Source organism: Petaurus breviceps, unplaced genomic scaffold (genome assembly GCF_028583685.1).
Source record: "Petaurus breviceps papuanus isolate PSGF00001 unplaced genomic scaffold, PetGlider_PUasm1.0 91041, whole genome shotgun sequence".
Lineage (NCBI taxonomy): Eukaryota > Metazoa > Chordata > Mammalia > Diprotodontia > Petauridae > Petaurus > Petaurus breviceps.
The window spans coordinates 36837600-36860151 of NW_027187400.1; the positions used below are offsets into that span (position 1 = coordinate 36837600).

General features: G+C 44.7%; 1 long non-coding RNA gene across 1 annotated transcript; it reads right to left on the bottom strand.

The window, feature by feature from the left end:
* Positions 1 to 9340: 9340 nt before the first annotated feature.
* On the bottom strand, positions 9341 to 20759 carry LOC138154630 (uncharacterized). The gene is made up of 4 exons (XR_011166642.1): positions 20361 to 20759; positions 19388 to 19431; positions 17454 to 17557; positions 9341 to 9675 (listed from the first exon to the last, which is right to left on the bottom strand). It is a non-coding gene; the product is annotated as an uncharacterized lncRNA (long non-coding RNA).
* Positions 20760 to 22552: the final 1793 nt, after the last annotated feature.

Here is a 22552-nt window from a genome sequence, read left to right on the forward strand (position 1 = left end):
CAGTGAGATTGGAACTCAGGTTCTCTGGCTAGCTAGCCAACATGCTTTCCATTCTCCCAATTTCCTGAGATCCCAGCACCTGCACCCCCTGAAAGGACTGGGTTCCAGCAGCTCTCATCATGCATTGTCCCAAAAGAGTTGCTCCCCAAGGGCTTCAGGGAAAATTCCCTGATTCACCCTGGAAGTCCTAGGAAAATCAATCCTGTTAGCACATCAGTGCCCAACGATAGAAAGTTTTCTAAAGAAAAACCAGCCTTTGGCCTAGGAAACACCAAACGGAATACTATCTCATAGGATCCAGTTGCAGCTTTTCAGCGTGGTCTATGTAAAAGGGTCAGAGTTCCCACAAACACGTCGCTGGCGCCAATGGCTGCGGAAAGGGCCTGCTTTACTGCTCATGGGGCCCCGAAGTCCCACTGCCAAGAAGGCCTCGCTTGGTTTGTATTATTTTTAATCTCAAAAACACTCCCACAAAGGTATCAACAGCAGACACCTGCAAAAAAAAAAAGAGAGAGAGGAAAAACCCTAGAAGGCCTTGGATGTCAGCCTTGCTTGCCTTAGGGGTGGAGGGGGCAGGGTTTGCTTTTTTTGTCCAGGAGAACCAAAATCTCTCTTAAAAATCTGTAGAGGAGCCTCCAGTGCCAGTGGAAACTGTAAATTCTGTCTCCTGCACTGCCCGGTCTTGTTCCCCCCTCCAGCCTGTGTTTGGGGAGAGCTTTTCAGAGAAAAGACCTCCTCTGTCATTAAGACTTAATTTATGCTTATCACATATTCCCAGGGCTGAGGGCCTGGGGTGAGAAGGAGGAAAGAAAGGAAGAGAGAACAAAAGAGAGAGGGCTGGGGGTGGAAGAGGGAGAAGGCAGAGAAAGAAAGAAAAATGGAAAGAGAAGAGGGAGAGGGAGGAAGGGAGGGGAAGGGAGGAAATAGAGAGGGAATGAAAGGGAAAAGGGGGGTTGACATCATGGACTGAGGGATGGATCTGCCATCAGCAGGCCTGTGTTTGGACCTTGGCTCTAACACCGACTGATCTTGGGTCCTCCCTGGCCCTCAGACTCCTGTTCTGTAAGATGAGGGGGTTGGGCTAAGAGATCTCTAAGGCACTTTTCAGCCCAAAAGTCAATGAGGTTCCTTTTTCTGAGGTAGTCCAAAGATGAAAGATTCTGAAGACATCTTCCTGCTCATTCTTAGTTCCCAGACCAAAGTGAAAAAGCCAACACCCAAAGGTAGTATGTGTGCCCCTGACTTAGCAGATTATACCATCAACAAATAGATTTTTTTTCTTCCCTCAGGGGAAACCTCCCTTTTCCAAAGTTGGCGCAGAAGCCCCAAGATGCCCGGACAGGCTGCTGCAGGTTGAGAGGTTTATTCTTTCTGCTTGGCTTTTCTGAGTTAGAGGCCCCAAGCACCTCCCAGCCCCACTCCTGGCTGGGGAGAGATCCTGAGGATGTTCTGAAAAGGGAACCTCCTAGGCCTGGCCCCCAAACAACATCACAGATTTGGGACCTAGAGTGTCAGAACTAGGAGAACCCTTAGAACAGGGAATGTCAGAGCTGGAAAGGCCTTTAGAACACAGAATGTCAGAACTGAAAGGGACCTTAGAACAGAGAATGTCACTTAGAATACAGAATGCCAGAGATGGGAGGAATCCTAGAACTGAGAATGTCAGAGTTGGGAAGGACCTTAGAACAAAGAATGTTTGACCTAGAAAGGAGCCATCCATCACTTTCATATGGCTTCCCACAGATTAGAGCCAAAAGCTCAGACAGAAGGGACTTCCAGCAGCCAACCCCAGGATCTTCTCATTCAATGGTTCCTCATGAGGGAGATCCATGCCCCCCAAAGGCAGAAATCCACTAATGCTATGGGCAAAAACTGGCCAACAAACCCAACCAAAGCAAAATTGACACCGCTCCCAGAATAGTTCCGCCTCCCACTTTTTTCAGATGGATGAATTCCTTTGTGTTTGGAAGACTGGCCGAGAGACCAGGCTGTGTTCCATTGAATGGTTTGCAACACTTAGATTGGGGTGAAAAGGTATCTCGGATGCAGAGCGATGGGTGAAACACCTCCCTCCTCCCGGTGTGCTGTGGTCTCTCGAGCATCATCATAAGCCAGCAATGCCAAGTGGGTGTGGTGCCATGTTGGCTGGTCAGAGCCGTTAAAACATCGAACAGCACCCAGTTCATTCAAATCAGCCACACGATTTTAGGGGATCCATCAGCCCCACCCCCCATGGCAGTGCCAACATGACAAGGGCCATCCCAAGCGAGGCCATACCTAGCAGCATAGCATCTGGGCCAAGGAGGATCCTATGGGTTTTGTGATGTGCCACTGAGGCAGAATCCAAGACCAGGGTTCTGCCAGATGACGTGAAGACAGATGGTCCCAGGCACCATCAGGTGAAGCCAAGATAATTTCCGTCAAGCACATTAACAGGGTGAGATAGACTGGCACCTAGCAGGAGTGCTAATGATGGGAGGCATCTGTGTGGCATGAGGCACAAGGAGGGGTGGGGCGTCATCTACAGTCTGTTAAAGGATGAAGGCACTTACCAGAGGTTACACGGGGCCCTTGGCACCATGTCCTCTGACACGAGGGCCAGGGAATCATGCAACCATCTTAGGAATGGTATTGAGCCACCCCTCCCAAGATGATCAGTCACAAGATTTAGTGGTGGAAGGGAATTCACAAGCCTTCTAGCTCTATCCCCATCATCTTACAGAGAAGGAAACGGAATCAAAGTTACTTATCCAGGGTCTCACATGTAGGGAGCATCAAAGATGGGATCTGAACCCAGGGCTAAAATGCTGGATCTTCTTCCAAGGAACTTGTAATGCATTATCCCCATATCATGCTGCATTTGCAGTACTGTTATTTGTGGTCAATGAGGGTGTCTACATACATCCATGTATAGTCTATGTATTTGAACAATTTTATTATTTCATATGGAACACATTTCATTATAGATTTTATCTACTTACTTATGGGGTAGCTAGGGGATGCCATAGTGCACAGAACGCCTGACCTGGACTTGGGAAGACTCATCTTCCTGAGTTCATATCCAGCCCCAGGCATTTACTAGCTGTGTGACCCTGGGCAAGTCACTTAACCCTGTTTACCTCAGTTTCCTCATCTGTGAAACCACTCCAGTATCTCTGCCAAGAAAACCCCAAATGGGATCACCAAGAATAGGGCACGACTGAAAAAACATCTGAACAACAAATATATCAATATATAGACATACTGTGTACAGATAGATATTGTGTGTGTGTGTGGATGGATAAATAGAAAAAGATAGACAGGCAGGTATAGATGGGTAGACAGACAGATAGATGATAGATAGGGAGAGAGAGAGAGAGAGAGAGAGAGAGAGAGAGAGAGAGAGAGAGAGAGAGAGAGAGAGAGAGAGAGAGATGAATTAAAGATAATCAACAGAAGGAAGGCACCAGTATTAAGGGGGATCAGGAAAGGTTTCCTATAGAAGGTGAGATTGTTGGGACTTGAAGGAGGACAGGGAGGCCAGGAAGAAGAGACGAGGAGGGAGGGTATTCCAGGTATGGGGAACTGTCAGAGAAAATGCTCAGAGTCTGGAAATAACTCTGGCCAAAGTCATCTGGGTAATAGGTGGCAGGATCTGAAGTCCAGATTTTCTGGCTCAAGACCTAGCATACCAGGCTGAATCACACAGTTTGCCATTCAGTCCCCCATTTGGTGAGTGCCATCCAGATGAGAATGGGGCTGCTCTGAGAGTCCCACACAGCTTATAACAATACAGAGAAGGGGAAAGCTCACTGACTCCAGAGCCAATAGACCTAGGTTCAAGGCCAGGCCTGCCACCTACTAGCCAGGCCTCAGTTTACTCTCCTGTAAAATGAGGAGGTAGGTGAGAGGAAGTCTGAGGCTCCTTAACTCTAGTTCCTATGAAGACCCCTCCTTCCCACCAGCCTCAGAACAGAGCTACAATCTCAAGGTTCTGAGCTTGAAAAGTCCTTGCATTAGATCAAGTGATCTAATTGCTTGCCTCCCCATTCCCTCCCCTTACAGAAGAGAAAACTGAGACTCAGAGGGGCGTCAAGGACCCCAGCTGCTCTCTCCACTGCAGGTTTGACTTCTTGTGCCAAAAGCCAGAGATGGATGCCAAAGAGCTGGATGGGGCCTCCTAGGCCATTGACAGAGTCCTTCATTTTACAGATGAGGAAACTGAGGCCCAAGAAGATTAAATAACAGCCCAGATCATACAGGGCACCCTAGCAGCAGAGCTGGGATCTGAACCCAGGTTCTTTGGCTCTGTACCCAAGACAGCAAGCACTGTGTGATACACTGGGGGTCAGGGAAGGCTTCCGGCAAAAGGCAGGGATACTGAAGGTCCAGGTGGATGGAAGCTCTCTCTCCTCCTGCTCCAACTACTGACCTCCCTGACTCCCTTTAAGTCCCAACTAAAATCCCACCCTCTGCAGAAAGCTTTCCCCACTCCCCTCTTCATTCCAGTGCCTTCCCTCTGTTAATAATTTCCTATATAACCTGTATACAGCTTGCTTCATATATAGCTGTTTCCATGTTGTCTACCTGTTAGACTGTAAGCTCCTTGAGGACAGGGACTGTCTTTTGTCCCTGGTGTGCATCCTCAACACACAGTGGATGCTTAAGAAATGTGGACTGATTGATTGATTGATTAGGGAAGGTGGGGGGGGGAGGGAAGGAAGAGATATCTGGGGAACAGCAAAATATATAGAGTGTAGGACCTGGAGTCAGGAAGACTCCTCTTCCTGAGTTCCAATCCAACCTCAGACACTTCCTAACTGTGTGACCCTGGGCAAGTCACTTCACCCTGTTTGCCTCAGTTTCCTTGCCTGTAAATGAGCTGGAAGAGGAAACAGTTAACCCTTCCAGTATCTTTAGCAAGAAAACCCCAAATGGAGTCATGGAGAGTCAGATATGACTCTGCATAAATGCTTGTTTTTCCCCCATTCCCTTCTTCTACCATTCTCTTTTTTATAAAGCATTATTAAAAACTTAACATTAAGCATCATTATAACCAACTAAACTTTCTTTGCAACTATATTTAAATGAATTAATTTCAATACATAAAATATAATTTGTCAGTTACTCATTCTTAAGTCAGTGGATTTTTTTTTTAACCTCTTTGAGTCATGAACCCCTTTGGCAGGCTAGTGACTCTCAGGATAATGTTTTTAAATGCATGAAAAAAGTACATAAAACTCACCTAAATATACAAAATACAATAGCCCCAAATGAGATATTTAGTTCAATAACAAAATATCAATCATCTAATACCAATATTTTATTATCAACTTGATAACAAAACATTCTGCTAAGTGGTAGAGAGGACAGAGTGCCAGGCTTGGAGTTAGGAAAGATTTGTCTTCATGAGTTCAAATCTTGCTTCATTTACTAGCTGTGTGACCCTGGGCAAGTCACTTAAACCTGTTTGCCTCAGTTTCCTCAAATGTAAAATGAGCTGGAGAAGGAAATGGCAAAAACCACTTCAGTATCTGCCAAGAAAACCCCAGATGGGGTCACGGAGAGTCAGACACGACAGAGAGGACTGAACGTCAAGAACACGAACAAGGAGGGACAACTTGGGATCCAGCCTGAGACTCTCTCTGGGGAGGGGAGGAGGGGGTCAGGAGGAGACAGGAGCCTCAGAACCCATCTGAAGAGGAAACTGAGTTCCACCCAGGTTCAGTGATTCGCCCAAAGTCACCCCGGCGGCAAATGTCAGAGGGAGGATTTGAATCAGCTTCTCTTGACTCCAGGGTCAGGGTCTGCTCCCACTAGGGCACCCAGATGCAGGCTCAGGGCCCCAGCAGGGAGCAATGACCACCAGCAGAGGGCACATGGAGCTCCTGGGCCAAAGCCACCCCCTGCCCTCTCTCCTTCCCCCTCTCCCCTTCCCCTTCCCCTTCCTCTTTTCCTCCCCCCTTCCCCTCCATCTCTCCCCTCTCTTTCCTCCCCTTCCCTCTCTCCCCCTTTCCTCCCCTTTCTCCCCCTTCCTCTTTCTCTCTCCCTCCCTCTTTTCCTCCCCCTTTCCCTCCCTTCTCTTTCCTCTTTCCTCTCCCTTCCCCCCTCCCCTCCTCCTGCAGCCCAGGCTGAGACTGGAATGCAGACGTGTCAGGGAGGCCCGGGGAAGGAAAACCAGGGAAGCGGGGAAGTCTCCGCCCTCCCAGCCGGCATGCCGGCCCCCCCTCCAGTCCTGCCGGGCCTGGGCCGGTTCCACCGGGTCAGCTTCCCCAGGCTGTGCTGGGAGAGTCAGCCCCGCCCTTCAGCTGTTTACTATAAAGATAAGGGGGAGCCTGGCCCCAGGGCCAGTGATAAGAACCAGCTGTTTGGAACAGCCCCCACCCCCCAAAACCACTGCTGGCTGCAGCCTCGGCTCTGGGGGGCCTGCACCCCCTGCCCGACCCAACCATGCATGCATAGACATGCACACACCTGGGACCACAAGCTTTGGGGGCCACTGAGGCTAATCGTCCTGCATTTTCAAAGAAGGAAACTGAGACCCAGGAAGCTTAGGGGACTTGCTCAGGGTCACACAGTTACTAAGTCTGGGAGGCAAGATTTGAACCCAGGATTCCCTGTCCACTTCAACCATGATACTCCTGCACATCTAGGAGTCACAGTGGATAGAGGACCTCATCTGAAGTCAGGGAGATGAGTTCAAATTCGGCCTCATACACCTCACCGCCTCAACTTCCTCATTTGTAAGATAAGAATCATAATAGCACCTCCTTCGCTCTGCTGCCATACAGAGACATCCCATAGAGGGGATTTATATTAAACACAGTGACAGATGAAGAGACTGAGGCACAGGAAAGTTAAGTGACATTCTGTAAAACCAGCAAATTATTACTTTTACCATTCCTTTGTAAAATATTTAGCATAAATATAGTGTTATATAAATTGTATCTAGTGTTATTATCTGCGTATATGGTGACATGCATGTGTGCATATATTAACCGATGAGCATTTATTAAACACTCTGAGCCAGTTAAAATTCTGAGGAAGAACCCATTGTCCAGCTGAGAGCAGGGGATCTGAGTCCTAGAGTCCGGGGTTCAACCTCTCCAAGAGATTGAGTTCAAATTCCTTGTTTTACATACTAGCAAAACCAAGTCCCAAGACCTTGCCCAAGGTCTCAAGAGATATGAACCCGGGTTATTTATTCATTCATTTAAATCCTAAATAAAGGGCTTTTGCTGGGCTAGGGTCTTAATTATCTGATCCCTTTGCTAAATAGATACCACAGATCAATGCCCAATGATCAATGCAGAATCCCACGGGCTTTTTATTTCAAACACCCATTTCCTTTGGTCTCTGTTCCCTGGGCCTGGGCCTTGAACAGGAGAGGGGGACAAAGAGAAGGAAAGGGAAAGGCATCCAGTAGGGCAGCTCTTTCCCGGCCTCCCCAGCCTTTCCCCTGCTTCCTCACAGTGCGATAAGCAGAAATGGAAGACAGGCTGATTTTGTGTGTGAGAGAGATGAATTGTGGGTCTTAGGAACAAGAATGTACATTCTTGTTTTCTGGAACTCAGCCCATCTGGTGGGTGCTAGGCAGGAGCTGATCTGTACATAAATAATGGGGAAGAGATTTCCCCAGCCGAGGGGCTGTGCATCCCAAAGGGATGTCTGAAATCTGTCACCTAGCCCAGTGCAGGCTTTTGTTACAAATCAGCACCGTGGGTGTTCGAAAGACACTGATGGAGGGTGGGGATGGTGGGGGGAGAACTGAAGTCACAGGATCCTCACAATCTTAGAAAGAGCCTGCATGAGCATTTAGGAGCATGGATTCAGAGTTGAAAAAAAGACCTCACAGACCAACTAGTCTAACACCCTTATTTTACAAATGAGGAAACTGAGGCCCAGGCATGTCATAGGACTTAGAGCCAGAAGGAACCTCAGAGACCAGCTAGTCCAACCCCCTCATTTTACAAATGAAGAAACTGAGGCCCAAAGACATTTTTTAAATTTTTTTCAAATTATATTTTTTAACATTAATTTTTAATTTTTTTGAATTCCAAATTCTCTCTCCCCTCCCCTGTCCTTGAGACAACAAGCAATTTGATATAGGCAATACATGTACAGTCATGTAAGACCTATTTCCATGTTAGCATTGTTGCAAAAGAAAACCCAGACCAAAAGTAAAAACAAAACCAGTATGCTTTGATCTGCATTCAGATTCTATCAGGTTTTTATCTGGAGGTGGATAGATAGTATTTTTCATCATGAGTCCTTTGGAATTGTCTTGTATCATTGTATTTCTAAGAATAATTTAGTCATTCATTGTACAATGTTGCCGTTACTGTGTTCTTCTGGTTCTGCTCACTTCACTTTACATCAGTTCACATGAGTCTTCCCAGGTTTTTCTGAAACCATCCTCCTCTTCATTTTTTTTTAATTTATCTTCTATTGTATTTTTATTTATTTCATTAAATATTTTCCAATTACCTTTTCATCTGGTTCAGGCAGCACTTGTGTCTGACACCTCTGTTTTACATGATCTTATTCGGTGGTCTCATCAACTCCTATGGATTCAATCATCTTTATACAGATGGCTTTTAGATCTACTTATCCACCCTCATTTTTTCCCACTCTCACATCTCCAACTGCCTATGTAACACCTTGAACAGAATGTCCCAACAGGCACCTTAAACTCAACAATTCCAAAACTGAACTCACTATTTTTCCCCTCAATACCTCCTCTCTTCCAAAGTTCCCTGGGACTGTTCAAGACACCACCATATTCCCTATCAACCTAAACTTGCAATCTAGGTGTCATTCATGACTTTTCACCCTCTCTTCATCCCTGTATCCAATTGTAATGTCTCTCACATACACGTACTCTCTGGCTTCCCCAATTCTTAGTTCAAATCCTAGAAAGGCCTTTCCAGGTTCCACTCAAGACTGGCATCTTTTCTCTGAGATGGCCTCTAATTTACTGTTGACCCTCACATCAGAATTTAAATTCCTTGAGGGCAAGGACTATTTAGGCTTTCTTGTATCCTTGGTGCTTAGCACAATGCCTGGCATGCAGTAAGCACTTAATAAATGTTTCCTGACTTGACCTGAAATATAGACCTATACAGAGATTCTAAGGTTGCTCTCTTCACCTATTTTTCTGAGGCCCCAGATTTCTTTCTTGACACCTTACATCTTTTTTTTTTGTCTTTATTAATTTGTTCGTTTACTTTTAGTTTACAAGATTCAGTTCCACAGTTCTTTGAGTTTCAAATTTTCTTCCCCTCCCTCCCCTCCCCACCCCCAATTCCCCCTGGTGGCACACAATCAGGTATAGGATCTGCAGATACTTTCCCATTAGACATTAGTCAGGTTATAAAGGATTGTATTGGATGGAATGAACAATGGGAAAGAGGGAACAAAACCAAACAAGAAAAGCAAGAGAGCAGGTAATTTGCTTCAATCTGCATTCAAACTCTGTTCTTTCTCTGAATGTAGACATCTCTCTCCATCATGAGTCTTTTGGGATTGACTTATATCACTCCATTGCTGAGAGGAGTCCAGTCTATCAAAGTTGGTCATCACACATATGTTGTGTCTGTAATTATGTACAAATTTCTCCTGGTTCTGCTCTTCTCACTCAGTATCAGTTCATATAAGCCTCTCCAGGTAGATATGAAGTCCATCTGCTCCTCATTTCTTATAAAACAATAGTATTTCATCACAATCATATACCACAATTTGTTTAGCTATTCCCCAATTGATGGGCATCCCTTCAATTTCCAAGTTTTGGCTACCACAAAAAAGAGTGACTATATTTTTGTACATATAGGTCCTTTTTCTTTCTCTTTGATTTCTTTGGGATAGACCTAGTAGTAATATTGCTAGGTCAAAGGATATGCACAGTTTCATAGCCATTTGGGAATAGTTCCAAATTGTTCTACAGAATGGTTGGATGAGGTCACAACTCTACCAACAGTGCATTAGTGTCTCAATTTCCCCACATCTACAACATTTGTCATTTTCCTTTTCTGTCATAGTCAATCTGATATGTATGAGGTAGTACCTCAGAGTTGTTTTAATTTGCATTTTTCTAAGCAATAGTGATTTAGAGCATTTTTTTCATATGACTATAAATAGCTTTGATTTCTTTATCAGAAAACTGCCTGTTCATATTCCTTGACAATTAATCAGTTGGAGAATGACTTGTATTCTTATAAATTTGACTCAACTCTCTACATATGTGAAAAATGAGACCTTTTATTAGAGATACTTTCTGTAAAATGTTTCCCCCAGTTTTTTGTTTTCCTTCTAATCTTGGCTGCATTGGTTTTGTTTATGCAAAAACCTTTTTAATTTAATGCAATCAGTATTATCCATCTTATATCTCTTAATGCTCTTTATCTCTTATTTGGCCATAAATTCTTCTCTTATCCATTACTTATGATATTACCCTTTATGTCTAAATCATGTGCCCATTTTGACCTTATCTTGGTATATGGTGTGAGATGCTGATCTATACTGAGTTTCTGACAAACTGTTTTCCAGTTTTTCAAGTAGTTCTTGTCAAATAGTGAGCTTTTGCTGGGTTTATCAAACATTAGATTAGTAAAGTCATTTACTACTGTGTATCATGTATGTGATCTGTTCCACTGATCCACCACTGTATTTCTTAGTCTATAAGATTGTTTTGATGATTATTCTCTATTAGTTCTCTTGATATTCTTGACCTTTTTTTCTTCCAGATGAATTTTATTATTTTTTCTAGCTCTACAAAATAATTTTTGACAATTTGATTTGTATGGCACTGAATAGGTAAATTAATTTAGGTTATCTTTTTTATATTGACTTGGCCCATCCATGAACAATTAGTATTTCCCCAGTTGTTTTAATCTGACTTTATTAGTGTGAAACATGTTTTGTAATTGTGTTCATATAGTTCCTAGATTTGTCTTGGTAGGTAAACTCCCAAGTATTTTACACTGTCTGCAATTATTTGAAATAGGATTCCTCTTTCTATCTCTTGATGCTGGATTTTGTTGGTAATATATTGAAAATCCGATGATTTATGCAGGCTTGTTTTATATTCTGCAAATTCGCTAAAGTTGTTAATTGTTTCAACTAGTTTTTTTAGTTGATTCTCTAAGTATAACATCATATCATCTGCAAAGAGTGCTAGCTTTGTTTTCTCATTGACTATTCTAATTCTATTTCTTTTTCTTCTCTCATTGCTATAGCTACCATTTCTAGTACAGTACTGACTAATAGTGGTGACAGAGGGCATCCTTGCTTCACCCCTGATCTTACTGGGAAGGCTTCTAGCTTATCCCCATTGTAGATGGATTTTAGATAAATACTACTTAAAGGAAGTTCCATTTATTTCTATGCTTTCTACTGTTTTTAAAAGGCATAAGGGTTGTATTTTGCCATAAAACTCTTTCTGCAACTATTGAGATAATTCTATGATTTTTGCTAAGTTTGCTATTAAGATGGTCAATTATGCTAATAGTTTTCCTAATGTTAAACCAGTTCTGCATTCCTGGTATAAATCCCACCTGATGATAATGTATGATCTTTGGAGTATATTGCTACAATCTCCTTTCTAGTATTTTATTTAAAATTTTTCCATCACTATTCATTAAGGAAATTGGTCTACAATTTTCTTTCTCTGCTTTTTGCTCTTCCTGGCTTAGGTATCAGAATCATATTTTTGTTATAAAAGGAATTCGGTAGGATTCCTCCTTTGCTTATTTTCCCAAATAGTTTATATAGTATTGGAATTAATTGTTCTGTAAATGTTTGGTAGAATTCACTTGTGAATCCATCCCAGAGAGTTTAAATGACTTTCCAAGTGTCACACAACTAGGCAGGATTCAAACTCACTTCTGACTCCAGTGCTCTAGCCCATTATACCATGCAAGAAGATCAAAAGGACCCTTTTAACTGGACTTGGAATCAAAAGATCTGGGTTCAAATTTGCCACTGATTCATTAATTGTATGACCCTGGGTAATTCATTTATACACTGGGAAGAGCAATAACTAGCCCAGGGTAAAAGATACTTTGCTTCAGGGTGTCAACATGGATAATTTGGAGGGAACAGGGGAGGAGGTGGGAGAGGCAGTGAAGGAGGGTAAAATGTAGCTACAGGCAACTAGGTAGCACAGTGAATAGAGTGCTAGACCTGAGTTCAAATCTAGGCTCAGAAGCTTATTAACTAGCTAGCTGTGTGTCCTTGGGCAAGTCCCTTAACCTCTGCCTAACTCAGTTTTCACATCTATAAAATGGGGCTAAAAATAGCACATATTTCCCAGGGTTATTGTGAGGAAAAAGTGAGATAATATTTGTAAAGTTGTTCACTAACTTTAAAGCGCTATATAAATGCTAGCTGCTATAATAATAATAATTAATAGTATAAAATAAATTATGATAAAATAAATTTTTAAAATAATAATAATAATAATGATAATAAACCTTCTCACCTAGGGAAGAATGATAATGTGATAATAATGCTAATGATACAATTAATTATCATCATCACTGTCATTAGTTTTATTCCCACCTTAGGTGACTAGGGTCCCTCATCTCACCTAGCAGCCCTCTGGAGGTAAGGGGCAAAACTGCCCCTATAGGATTCTTTGGGAAACAAGTTTTTCTGTACTGCTACCGTAGGCTCCAACCTCCCTCTCTAGCCTTATTGGAGATTCCTTCCTTTCCCATATTCCTTAGTCCCTACCCCACCCCATCTCCCACCCTAGGAAACTGGCCTTTTTGCTAGTATGACATATGATACTCCATATCCCCTCACTGTGCCTTTGCCTAGGCTGTGCCCCATGCTTGGGATGTACTCTCTCTTCCCTTCCTAGCTTTCTTTAAAACTGAGCTCAAGTGGTACCTCTTACATGAAGCCCTCCCTGATCTTTGCCCTCCCAGCTTCTAATGCCCCCCCCCCCCAAAAACCGCCTAATATTTATTTTGTACACATTTTCTACATGCTTGTGTGCATGCTGCTTCCTCCTTTTGAATGGAAACTCCTGGAGGCAGGAACATTTGTGGTTTTGTCTTTCTATCTCCTGTGCCTAGCACAGTATATCAAATACAGCCATCTATTAATAAATCCTTGTTGATTAATTAATGACAAGACTATATCAACAATGGGACTGTCCTCTGTGCCTGAACCTCAGTCACATCCTCCTCTGCTCTTTGGTGCCCAAGACTCTCTCTGCTCAATTAAATTTCCCTAAGCACAATATGGAGTAGTTAGGGAGCTGCTTCTGGACTCAGATTCTTTATCTGTAAAATGGGAAGACTAATGATGATGATAAAATGCCTACCTCAGAGGTAATAAATGAGGGACTCTGGTCACCTAGGGTGGGAATAATAATGATGATAATAATTAATTATATCATTATCATAACCATGATAATAATCATATCATGATATCATTGATCATATTATCAAAATCATGATAATAATTGATCCCATCATTATCATGATAATGATTAATCATGTTATTGTTATAATCATGATAGTTAAACATGTGATTATCAAAATCATGACAATAATTAATAACGTCATTATCATGACCATCACATCCTTGTATTTTTCCCTTCTCCCTTCACCTGGTCCCATCTCAGAGCCCTTCTGGGATAACTGGGTAGCAGGAAAGCATTGCCATTGCCCTCACCTCTCCTCTTTGCCCCTTCCCCTCAGCTACCCCAAGCCTCTCCAAGATGCTTGACTACTCACAGAGCTTGGAATGTGGAAGTAAACAGTCTATTACTTTTGGTCAGATGAAGGACATTAAACCTTACCTTATGCCCTGCCTTTATGTCCTTTATCCTCCTGCCTGTCATCTGATCAACTAAATTGTGAATCTAGCATCCATTGAGCACCTACTATGCGCTGGTCATTGTGCTAAGCATTGCAGATACAAAGAAGTGTAAAGACCGCCCCCATCCTCGTAGTCTAACAGAGGAGACAATGTGCAGACAATGATGTACAAATGAGATATGGTCAGGATAAATTTGGGGGAATGTCAGAGAGAAGCTACTTTGATTAAGGAGGACTGGGAAAGGCTTCCTGCAGAAGATTGAACTTTAGCTGAGATGTGAAGGAAGTCAGAAAGCAGAGCTGAGGAAGGAGAGTCGGGAGATGGAGCTTCTTGTTCAAGGAAGGGGGAGGGAGCCAGCATCACTGGATCAAAAAATGTCGGGGAGGGGGAGGGGGGACAAGGTGTAAGAAGATTGGAAGGGTTGGGATGAAAGGCTTGCAATGTCAGCGGATTCTGTATTTGTTCCTAGAAGTAAAAAGGAACCACCTCGATTTATTAAATGGAGGTGAAATGGTCAGACCTCCATTTTAGGAAGACCCTTTGACATCTGAATAGAGACTTAAGAAAGGGAGACCAAATCACAGGCTATTGGCATCATCCAGAACTGAGGTTATGAAGGCAGTGTCAGAGGAGAGAAGGGGATGTATATGAGAGATTTTACAAAAGTAGAATCTACAGGACTTGGCAACAGATTGAATGGGTGGGAAGGGTGGATTTAAGAGTATACAGAGTTCGGGATGATATCTAAGTTAAAAACTTGGGTGCTAAGAGGATGGTGGTAGCCTCTATAGTAATAGGGAAGTTTGAAATCAGAGAGGGTCTGATTGAGGGATAGGGGGTGGGAATAAGGAAGTGAGTTCTGCATGTGTTGAATTTAAGATGTTTATTGGACATTCAAGATACATGGTTGGAGATTAGAGATCAGCAGAGAGACATTAAAGCTAGATAAGTCATCTTTCATAGGATGAGAATTAAAACAATGGGAGATGACAAGATCATTAAATGGAGTGGTATAGAGGGAGAAGAGAAGAGGGTCCAGGACAGAACCTTGGGGGGCACTCGAGATTATCAGGTATGACCTGGATGAAGGACCAGCAAAGGAAACAGAAAAAGATCTGTTGGGAAGAAAAACCAAGAGAGAGGTTATCATGAAAATGTAGAGACAAGAGACAAAAAATAAGAAAGTGAATAGCAATGTTAAAGCCTGCAGAAAGGTCAAGAAGGATAAGAATGGAGAAAGTGCCATTGAATTAAATAAAATTGGATTTTTAAAAACTGAGAAAATTTGTTTTGTTTGACTACATGCTTTTTCAGGGTGGAGGTGGGGGGGGAAGGTGGGAAGGAGAGAATGCAGAAATACATATCTAAAAAAAATAAAATTGAATATAAGAAAAAAAGAGAGAGAGAGGTCCATAAGATTTAGCAATTAAGAGATCATTAGTAATTTTGGCAGCTAGGTGACCCAATGGATAGAGCACTGGGTCTAGAGTCAGTCAGGAAGACCTGAGTTCAATTCCAGCCTCAGACACTTAGTAGTTGTGTGACCTTGGGCAAGTCACTTCACCCTGTTTACCTAAGTTTCCTCATCTGTAAAATGATCTGGAGAAGGAAATATCTTTGCCAAGAAAACCCCAACTGGGTTGAACTGGAGACAAATCATTAAATACAGGATAGATACAAAATAAATGCAAAGTAATTGGAAAAGGGAACTAATAAATTGGGGGATTAGGAAAGAACTTTTGAGAGAACTAGATGAGCTTTGGAGGAAGCCTGAGGGTCAGAGATGAGGGAATGAGGAAGAAGGGTATTCCAGGTTTTCGATGTGCAGAGTCATAAAGGTGGGATGTTGACTGCTGTGTTGGGGGAACAGCAAAGAGGCCATTTTGGCTAAAATGTGGAGTGTATGAGGAAGGGGAGTAATCTGTGGAAAGAGCGAAAGAGTCTGGAGCCAGATTTCAAAGGGCTTTCAATCCCAGACAGAGGCATAGTTTTATCTAAGACCCATCAGGAGTCCTTGAAGATGTTAGGGAGGGAAGTACCATGGCATGACGAGTGTGTCAGCTTGGCAGTTGGGTGGAGGGTGCATTAGAGAGAGCACTAGTCAGGAGGTTATTACCATAATCCAGGAGAGAAGTGGTGAGGGCTTAATAGGGCAGCTGTGAGGGAGAAAGAGCTAGATCTGAAGGATAGAGGGAAGAGAGAACTAACGATTGAAAATGAGTGAGGATGCAGAGCTGATGGTGAGTCTTAACTTGGGAGTCTGGCGACTAGAAAGATGGCGGTGCCCTCAACTTAGGAAGTCAGGAGAATGGGTGGGTTTGGGAAGAAAGGGAATGAGTCCAGTTGGGGTTTGTTGAGATGTAGATAGACCCTCCAACTGGAGATGTCCCAACAAATAACTGAAGATATGAGACTGGACCTCAGGAGAAAAATGAAGATTGGATACCTCGATTTGAGAGTCATCTACATGGCGATGATGACAGAACCCACAGAAATTGATCAAAGCATCAAGAAAGAGAATGTGTGGAGAGAAGAGCAAACACTCACTATCAATCAATCAAGAAACATTTATTAAGAACCTACTATGTGGGGGCAGCTAGGTGGCACAGTGAATAGAGCACCGGCCCTGGAATCAGGAGGACCTGAGTTCAAATCCGGCCTCAGACACTTGACACACTTACTAGCCCGTGTGACTTTGGGCAAGTCACTTAACCCCAAATGCCCTCCAAAAAGCAAAAAAAAAAAAAGAAGAAGAACCTACTATGTGCCAGCTAGGTGGAAAAGTAGACAGAGTGCCGGACCTGGAAATCAGGAAGACCCAAGTTCAGATCTGGTATCAGACACTAGTTGTGTGTCCCTGGGTAAGTCACTTAACCCTGTTTGCCTCAGTCCCCTTGTGTGCAAAATGAGCTGGAGAAAAAATGGCTTCAATTCAGTATCTTTGGCTAAAAAAAACGAAAGGGGACAGTATGTGCCAGGCACTGAGGACACAAAGAGGCAAAAGACAGACCCTGCCCTCACCAGCTGTGTGAACACTTGGAGTTTTAGTTTGCTCACCTGTAAAATGATGATAAGATTGGCTTTTCGAGGGAAGCAGTAAAATGCAAGGAAAATGCTTTGAAAGCCTTAAAATTCCTCGGTACATCACGGGGTCAAAGATCTAGACCAGCAAGGGACATTAGTGGGTACATCTAATCTACCCCCTTTTTTTTACAGGTGAGGAAACTGAGGCCCGGGTCAAACAGGGAGCAAGAATTTTACCCTGGACCTCTGATTCTTTCTTCCCAATCAATCAAATGTTAGGTCAGGCTCAAAAGGAACATTTCTATCTGGGGACAGACAGCAGAGAGCTGGGAGCTCTGAAGGCTGTAACCATTTGGTTTATGACTATTCTTCTCCCCTCCCTGGAGCTGTCAATCATCATGGCTCCCCCTCCCCCCAAGACAGGTGCTCCGAGAAAGCCCTTTCCCCCCTTCTCACCCAGACCTCTGATTTCAAGGTTTTCCCAGAGCCTGGGGGGAAAAGGGTGACATCTGGCCCAGGATAGTTTCCACCCCCACCCAGCCATTCCCAGACCCTCCCTAGGCAGGCTCCAGGAACCCACAGGGAGAATCAGAACCAGGGATTGGGGTGAAACAACTGACCTTTGTTACCTCCAGTGAGGCAGGGGAACCAGACCCCCTGAAGAGGGCCTGCTCCACCCTAGAAGCAGCTGCATTTGACAAGGGGTGAAGATGTCCCCTCATAGCTGGATTAGAATGAAAGAATGAAATTTCAGCCTGTTTCCCCTCCCTCTCCCTCCTCCCCTCCAGCCCCACCCTGCTTTGGGAGGGAAGCAGCCTTAGTGCAGTAAGGCCTAGAATCCTGAGAGATCTAGGCTCAGATCTCATCTCTGGTGTATGAGCAAAGAGCTCAGCACGTAGTAGGAACTTAATAATGATGACTTCCTTCAAGCCTCAGCTAAAATCCAAAACCCTTGCCTGATCCCCCCTTGGTAGCTAGGTGGCCAGCTGGATAGAGTGCTGGGGCAGAAGTCAGGAAGATCTGAGTTCAAATCTAGCCTCAGACACTGACTGGCTGTGTAATCCTAGAAGGTGATTTAAGGGCTGCCTGCCTCAGTTCCTACATATGTAAAATGGAGAAAATATCTCCTGGGATTGCTATGAGACTCCAGTAAGATCATAACTGTAAGGAACTTAGCACAGTGACAGGTACATATATTAGATATTACTCTACAATATAATAATCTATAATATGATATATGACATAATAATATAATAGAGTATTATTTCATTATAACATATTATTGTTAATTATCTACAATTTACCCTGCATATCCTATGTTTGCTGTTTTCATGTTATCTCTTTCCTTAGACTGTGAGTTCCCCAAGGTTTCTTGTCCAGTCATTTTTTCAGTATTGTCCAATTTTCCATGACCCCATCAGGGTTTTCTTGGCAACGATACTGGATTGGCTTTCCATTTCCTTCTCGTTTTACAGATGAGAAAACTGAGGCAAACAGGGTAAAGTGACTTGCCCAGGGTCATACAGCTAGTAAATGTCTGAGGTCACATTTGAACTCAGATCTTCCTGACTCCAGGCCGGCACTATCCACTGCACCACCTAGCTGCCCACCTAGTTCTTAAGAGGCAGGACCATTTTTTTGCCCTATCTCTGACTCTAACACAGTCCATAAGCATTCATTTAACATCTCCTGTTAGAGACACTGTCTACTATATAATAATCTATAATATAATATGTTCACTATATTATATAGAATATATTATATATGACTAATTATATGCCTACAAGTCATGTTCCCCTGCCCCCACCCCCATCATCTGTAAGCTTCCAGAGGGCCAGTCTTTGTTACCCCAGCACCTTCCAAAGTTTCCTCGGTATAGTATGTGTTTAATGAAACATCTCCTTGAAAGCAGGGAACTTTCTCACTGTGGCCTTCATATCCTCAGCACCTTTCCCAGAGCTGGGCACCTAGCATTCGATTAAAAAGTGATTGCTGACTAATTGATTAGCTAACATGATATATGTATATGTACATAAGGCGGTCTTGCCCTCCCCTCCCCATACCAAATGTAACCTCGTGGAGCATTTTTATTTTTGAGGAGCCTAGCTCAGTGCCTGGCTCAGAGCAACTCTTAATAAATGCCCAATTGATTGATCATTACCATCAGAGAAAGGTCACCAAACAGGCTTTTACCTTGGGAGGAGGGGCACTGGGTGCGATCTTGGAAGTCTGGGACCCAGCTAGTGTTCATTTTGGGAAAAGCTAACCCAATGAGGGAGAGAGGTCTTTAGTTCTGGGAAATGAGGTGAACTCAGCCAGAGCAGCCTGGAGGCCTGGTCCCCAAGAAGGCCTGGGAGACCGCAGGATTCAAGGGTAAATCGATTAAAGCCTCAGCAGCCCCCTCTCTCTTTCTTATACCTCCCTATCCCTACCCCAGGACTATTCTTGCCCTTACCCCAGCCGTGCTGAGGGGGACCCCAGAGGGAGATATGTAGAAAGAGCCCGGCAATTGGAGTCCAAGGGCCTAGGTCCAAATTCTGACTTTGCCACTTACCTGTGTAACCATGAGTTTTCCTCTCTGGGCCTCAGTTTCTTCCCCTGTAAAACATGGAAGGGGGCTGGACTTTAGTTTGTTGCTGTGTCCAAATCCGTGATCCCATCTGGGGTTTTCTCAGCAGAGACACTGGAGTGATTTTCCATTTTCTTTTCCAACTCATTTTACAGATGAGGAAACTGAGGCAAACAGAGTTAATTGACTTGCCCAGGGTCGCACAGCTAGTGTCAGAGGCTGGATTTGGACTCACGAAGATGAGCCTAGATGGCCTAGACTATATTGGATCTTCCAGCTCCAGATCTAGAGTTCTCTTATCTTCCCCCTACTCCCTTTTCTGTGGCAGGTAGGGCTGAGGGCCTGGGGGTGGATGACCCAGGCTATTCAGGCCTACAGGAAAAGAAGGAACACCACCCCCAGGTAACTCTAGGTCCTCTGACCCAGGCTAGGCCTCGGACCCCTTTGGGGAATGTCCAAGCTCAGGGTCCCCCACTTCGAAGCCCATGGCTCTGGCAGCCCTGGCAGCGCTGGGGGCTGGGGCAAGGGCCAGAGTGCACCTAGCTTCCTTCCCTCCCTCCCTCTAGTCCTGCCCAGCCCAGCCCAGCCCAGCCCAGCCCTGGGGGCCCTGCTCTCCACTCTGGGAGCCTCTTCCCCAGAGGAAAGGCCTCATTAAACGAGCAGAGCTGGAAATAACCAGCCCCTTTTGCCTTCCAACTCCAGAATCTCTCCCTTCTCTCTCTCCCTCTCTCTCTCTCTCTTTCCCCTGAAGGAATTCTCCTTAACTCTCTCAGTGCTGGGAACCCGGCCCAGTTTCTCTGGACTACGCAAAGTCCTCCCCTGGAGGGAGGGAGGCAGGGAGGAAGGGAGCATCCACGTGGCTGGGCCTTCTGCCCGGCCATCCAAGCATCCATCAACCTCCCAGCTTCTCGGGGAAGGGGAATGGGTCCCTTTAAATCAATCTTCCTCTCAAATTTACCTAATAATACGAACTAGGAGGGACAGGAAGGATTGATGGAGTTAAATCTGAAAGGCTCTAATTACTGCCTGGAGGGGGAGGGATAATAGGCTGGGATGTGTGTGTGTGTGTGTGTGTGTGTGTGTGTGTGTGTGAGAGAGAGAGAGAGAGAGAGAGAGAGAGAGAGAGAGAGAGAGAGAGAGAGAGAGAGAGAAGGGAGGAAAGAGAAAAGGAGGGGAAGGTAGAAAAGAAGAAAGTGGAAAGGAGAGGGAGGGATAGAAATGGATGATAGATAGATAGATAGACATGATAAATGGAGTGAGAAAATGGAGAGGGAAGAAAGAAAAGGAGATAGAAGGGAGAAGAGAGGCAGGAAGCTATGAGCTGTAGAAAGGATGAGAGAGAAAAAATAAAAAGGAGAGAGAGAGAAGGAGGGAAAGGGGAAGAGGCACCCACAAGCAGGAAGGGGGTGGAGAAGAGAGGGCTCAGCCAAGGCTGTGCTTGGCCTGGGTCCAGTACTCAGAGCTCCAGGCTCTTTCGGAGCTTCCTGCTTCGGGTGGGGTCAGCCCCCCTCCTTCCTCCCCCCTCCCACCCCCCTGCTTTCAACACTGTATTGTTCACATCTGGAACCCAAAAAAACTAATAACAAAGTCAGAACTCAACATGGTTTCCTTCACTAGCGGCCCAGCCAGAGCTCTGGGGGCCCCAGGAATTCCTGACCCTTGTGGGGCAGAATCCAAGGGCATGCAGGGGCTGGTGCTCTTCTGCCTCCCTCCAGCTGGCATCCAGGGGGCAGATGTGTCCCCTCTCGGCTGCCTGGAGTTTTCTGAGGGCAGTAGCAAAGACAGCAGCATCCTCTCTGCTACCTCTAAGGCCACCGACCATGCTCTGGGGCAGGGGGGGTGGGGAAAGGGGAAGAATAGTCTAGAATTTAGACAAAGCACAGAAAGAACACTGGCTGGAGTTCATAAGATGTGGGTTCAGATCCATCCTCTGACACTTAAAGCCTTTGTAAACTTGGGCAAATTACTCCTCTCTCAGACTCAGTTTCCTCATTTGTAAAATGAAAGGACTGAACTAGGTGGCCCTCTTCCAGCTCTAGGGATGTGGACAGTCCTTGCCCTCCTGAGGCTCATGGTCACGAATTAGAAACATTCCACTAAAGTGCTATGTGGAGATCTTGGAGGAAGATCAAGGAAGGCTTTCCCGAGGAGGGAGCATTTGATCTAACTTCTAAGAGGCAGGTAGCAGGTCAAGTGGCAAAGACAGAGGAGGCTAGAAACAAGCCAAGCAAAGGCAAGGCCACGGGGGGCAGACCTGGAGCTGGAAGGACCCCAGGGATCCTTGTAGTCCAGCTCCACTTTACAGATAAGAAGCTGGGGCCCAAAGAGGGGCAGTCACTTACCCAAAGTCACACAGGTGATGTCAGGGGCAGGGGGTGAGGGGGGACGTGGCTGGGGAGAAGAGGGTGCCCACCTGAGGAGTGTGAGACACGTTTAGCACGGGAGGGTCCAGGGACATAACGTGAAAAGTACTTCATGAAACTTGCAACACCAAGGGCTTGGTGGTTTCACCTTGGGAATGCAGCCTGTCCCCATGTATCCTCATGCCAGGTTAACCCTGGCTGGATCTATGTGCAGTTGGTTGATAGTAGTGGTCGTGGTGATGGTGGTAGCAGTAGAGCAGTAATAGTTATAGGAGTAGTGGTATTAGCAGTAGCAGTAATAGCAGTAGTAGTAGTAGTAGCAGCAGTAGTAGCAGCAGCAGCAGTAGCAGCAGTAGCAGTAGCAGCAGTAGCAGCAGCAGCAGTAGTAGTAGTAGCAGTAGTAGCAGTAGTAGTAGCAGTAGTAGTAGCAGTAGTAGTAGCAGTAGTAGTAGTAGTAGCAGCAGTAGTAGCAGTAGCAGCAGCAGTAGCAGTAGTAGTAGCAGCAGTAGTAGAAGCAGTAGCATCAGCAGCAGTAGTAGTAGTAGCAGTAGTAGTAGTAGTAGTAGCAGTAGTAGTAGCAGTAGTAGTAGTAGTAGTAGCAGCAGTAGTAGCAGTAGCAGCAGCAGTAGCAGTAGTAGTAGCAGCAGTAGTAGAAGCAGTAGCAGCAGCAGCAGTAGCAGCAGCAGCAGTGGTAGCAGCAGTAGTAGTAGCAGCAGTAGTAGCAGCAGTAGCAGCAGTAGCAGCAGCAGTAATAGTTATAGGAGTAGTGGTATTAGCAGCAGCAGTA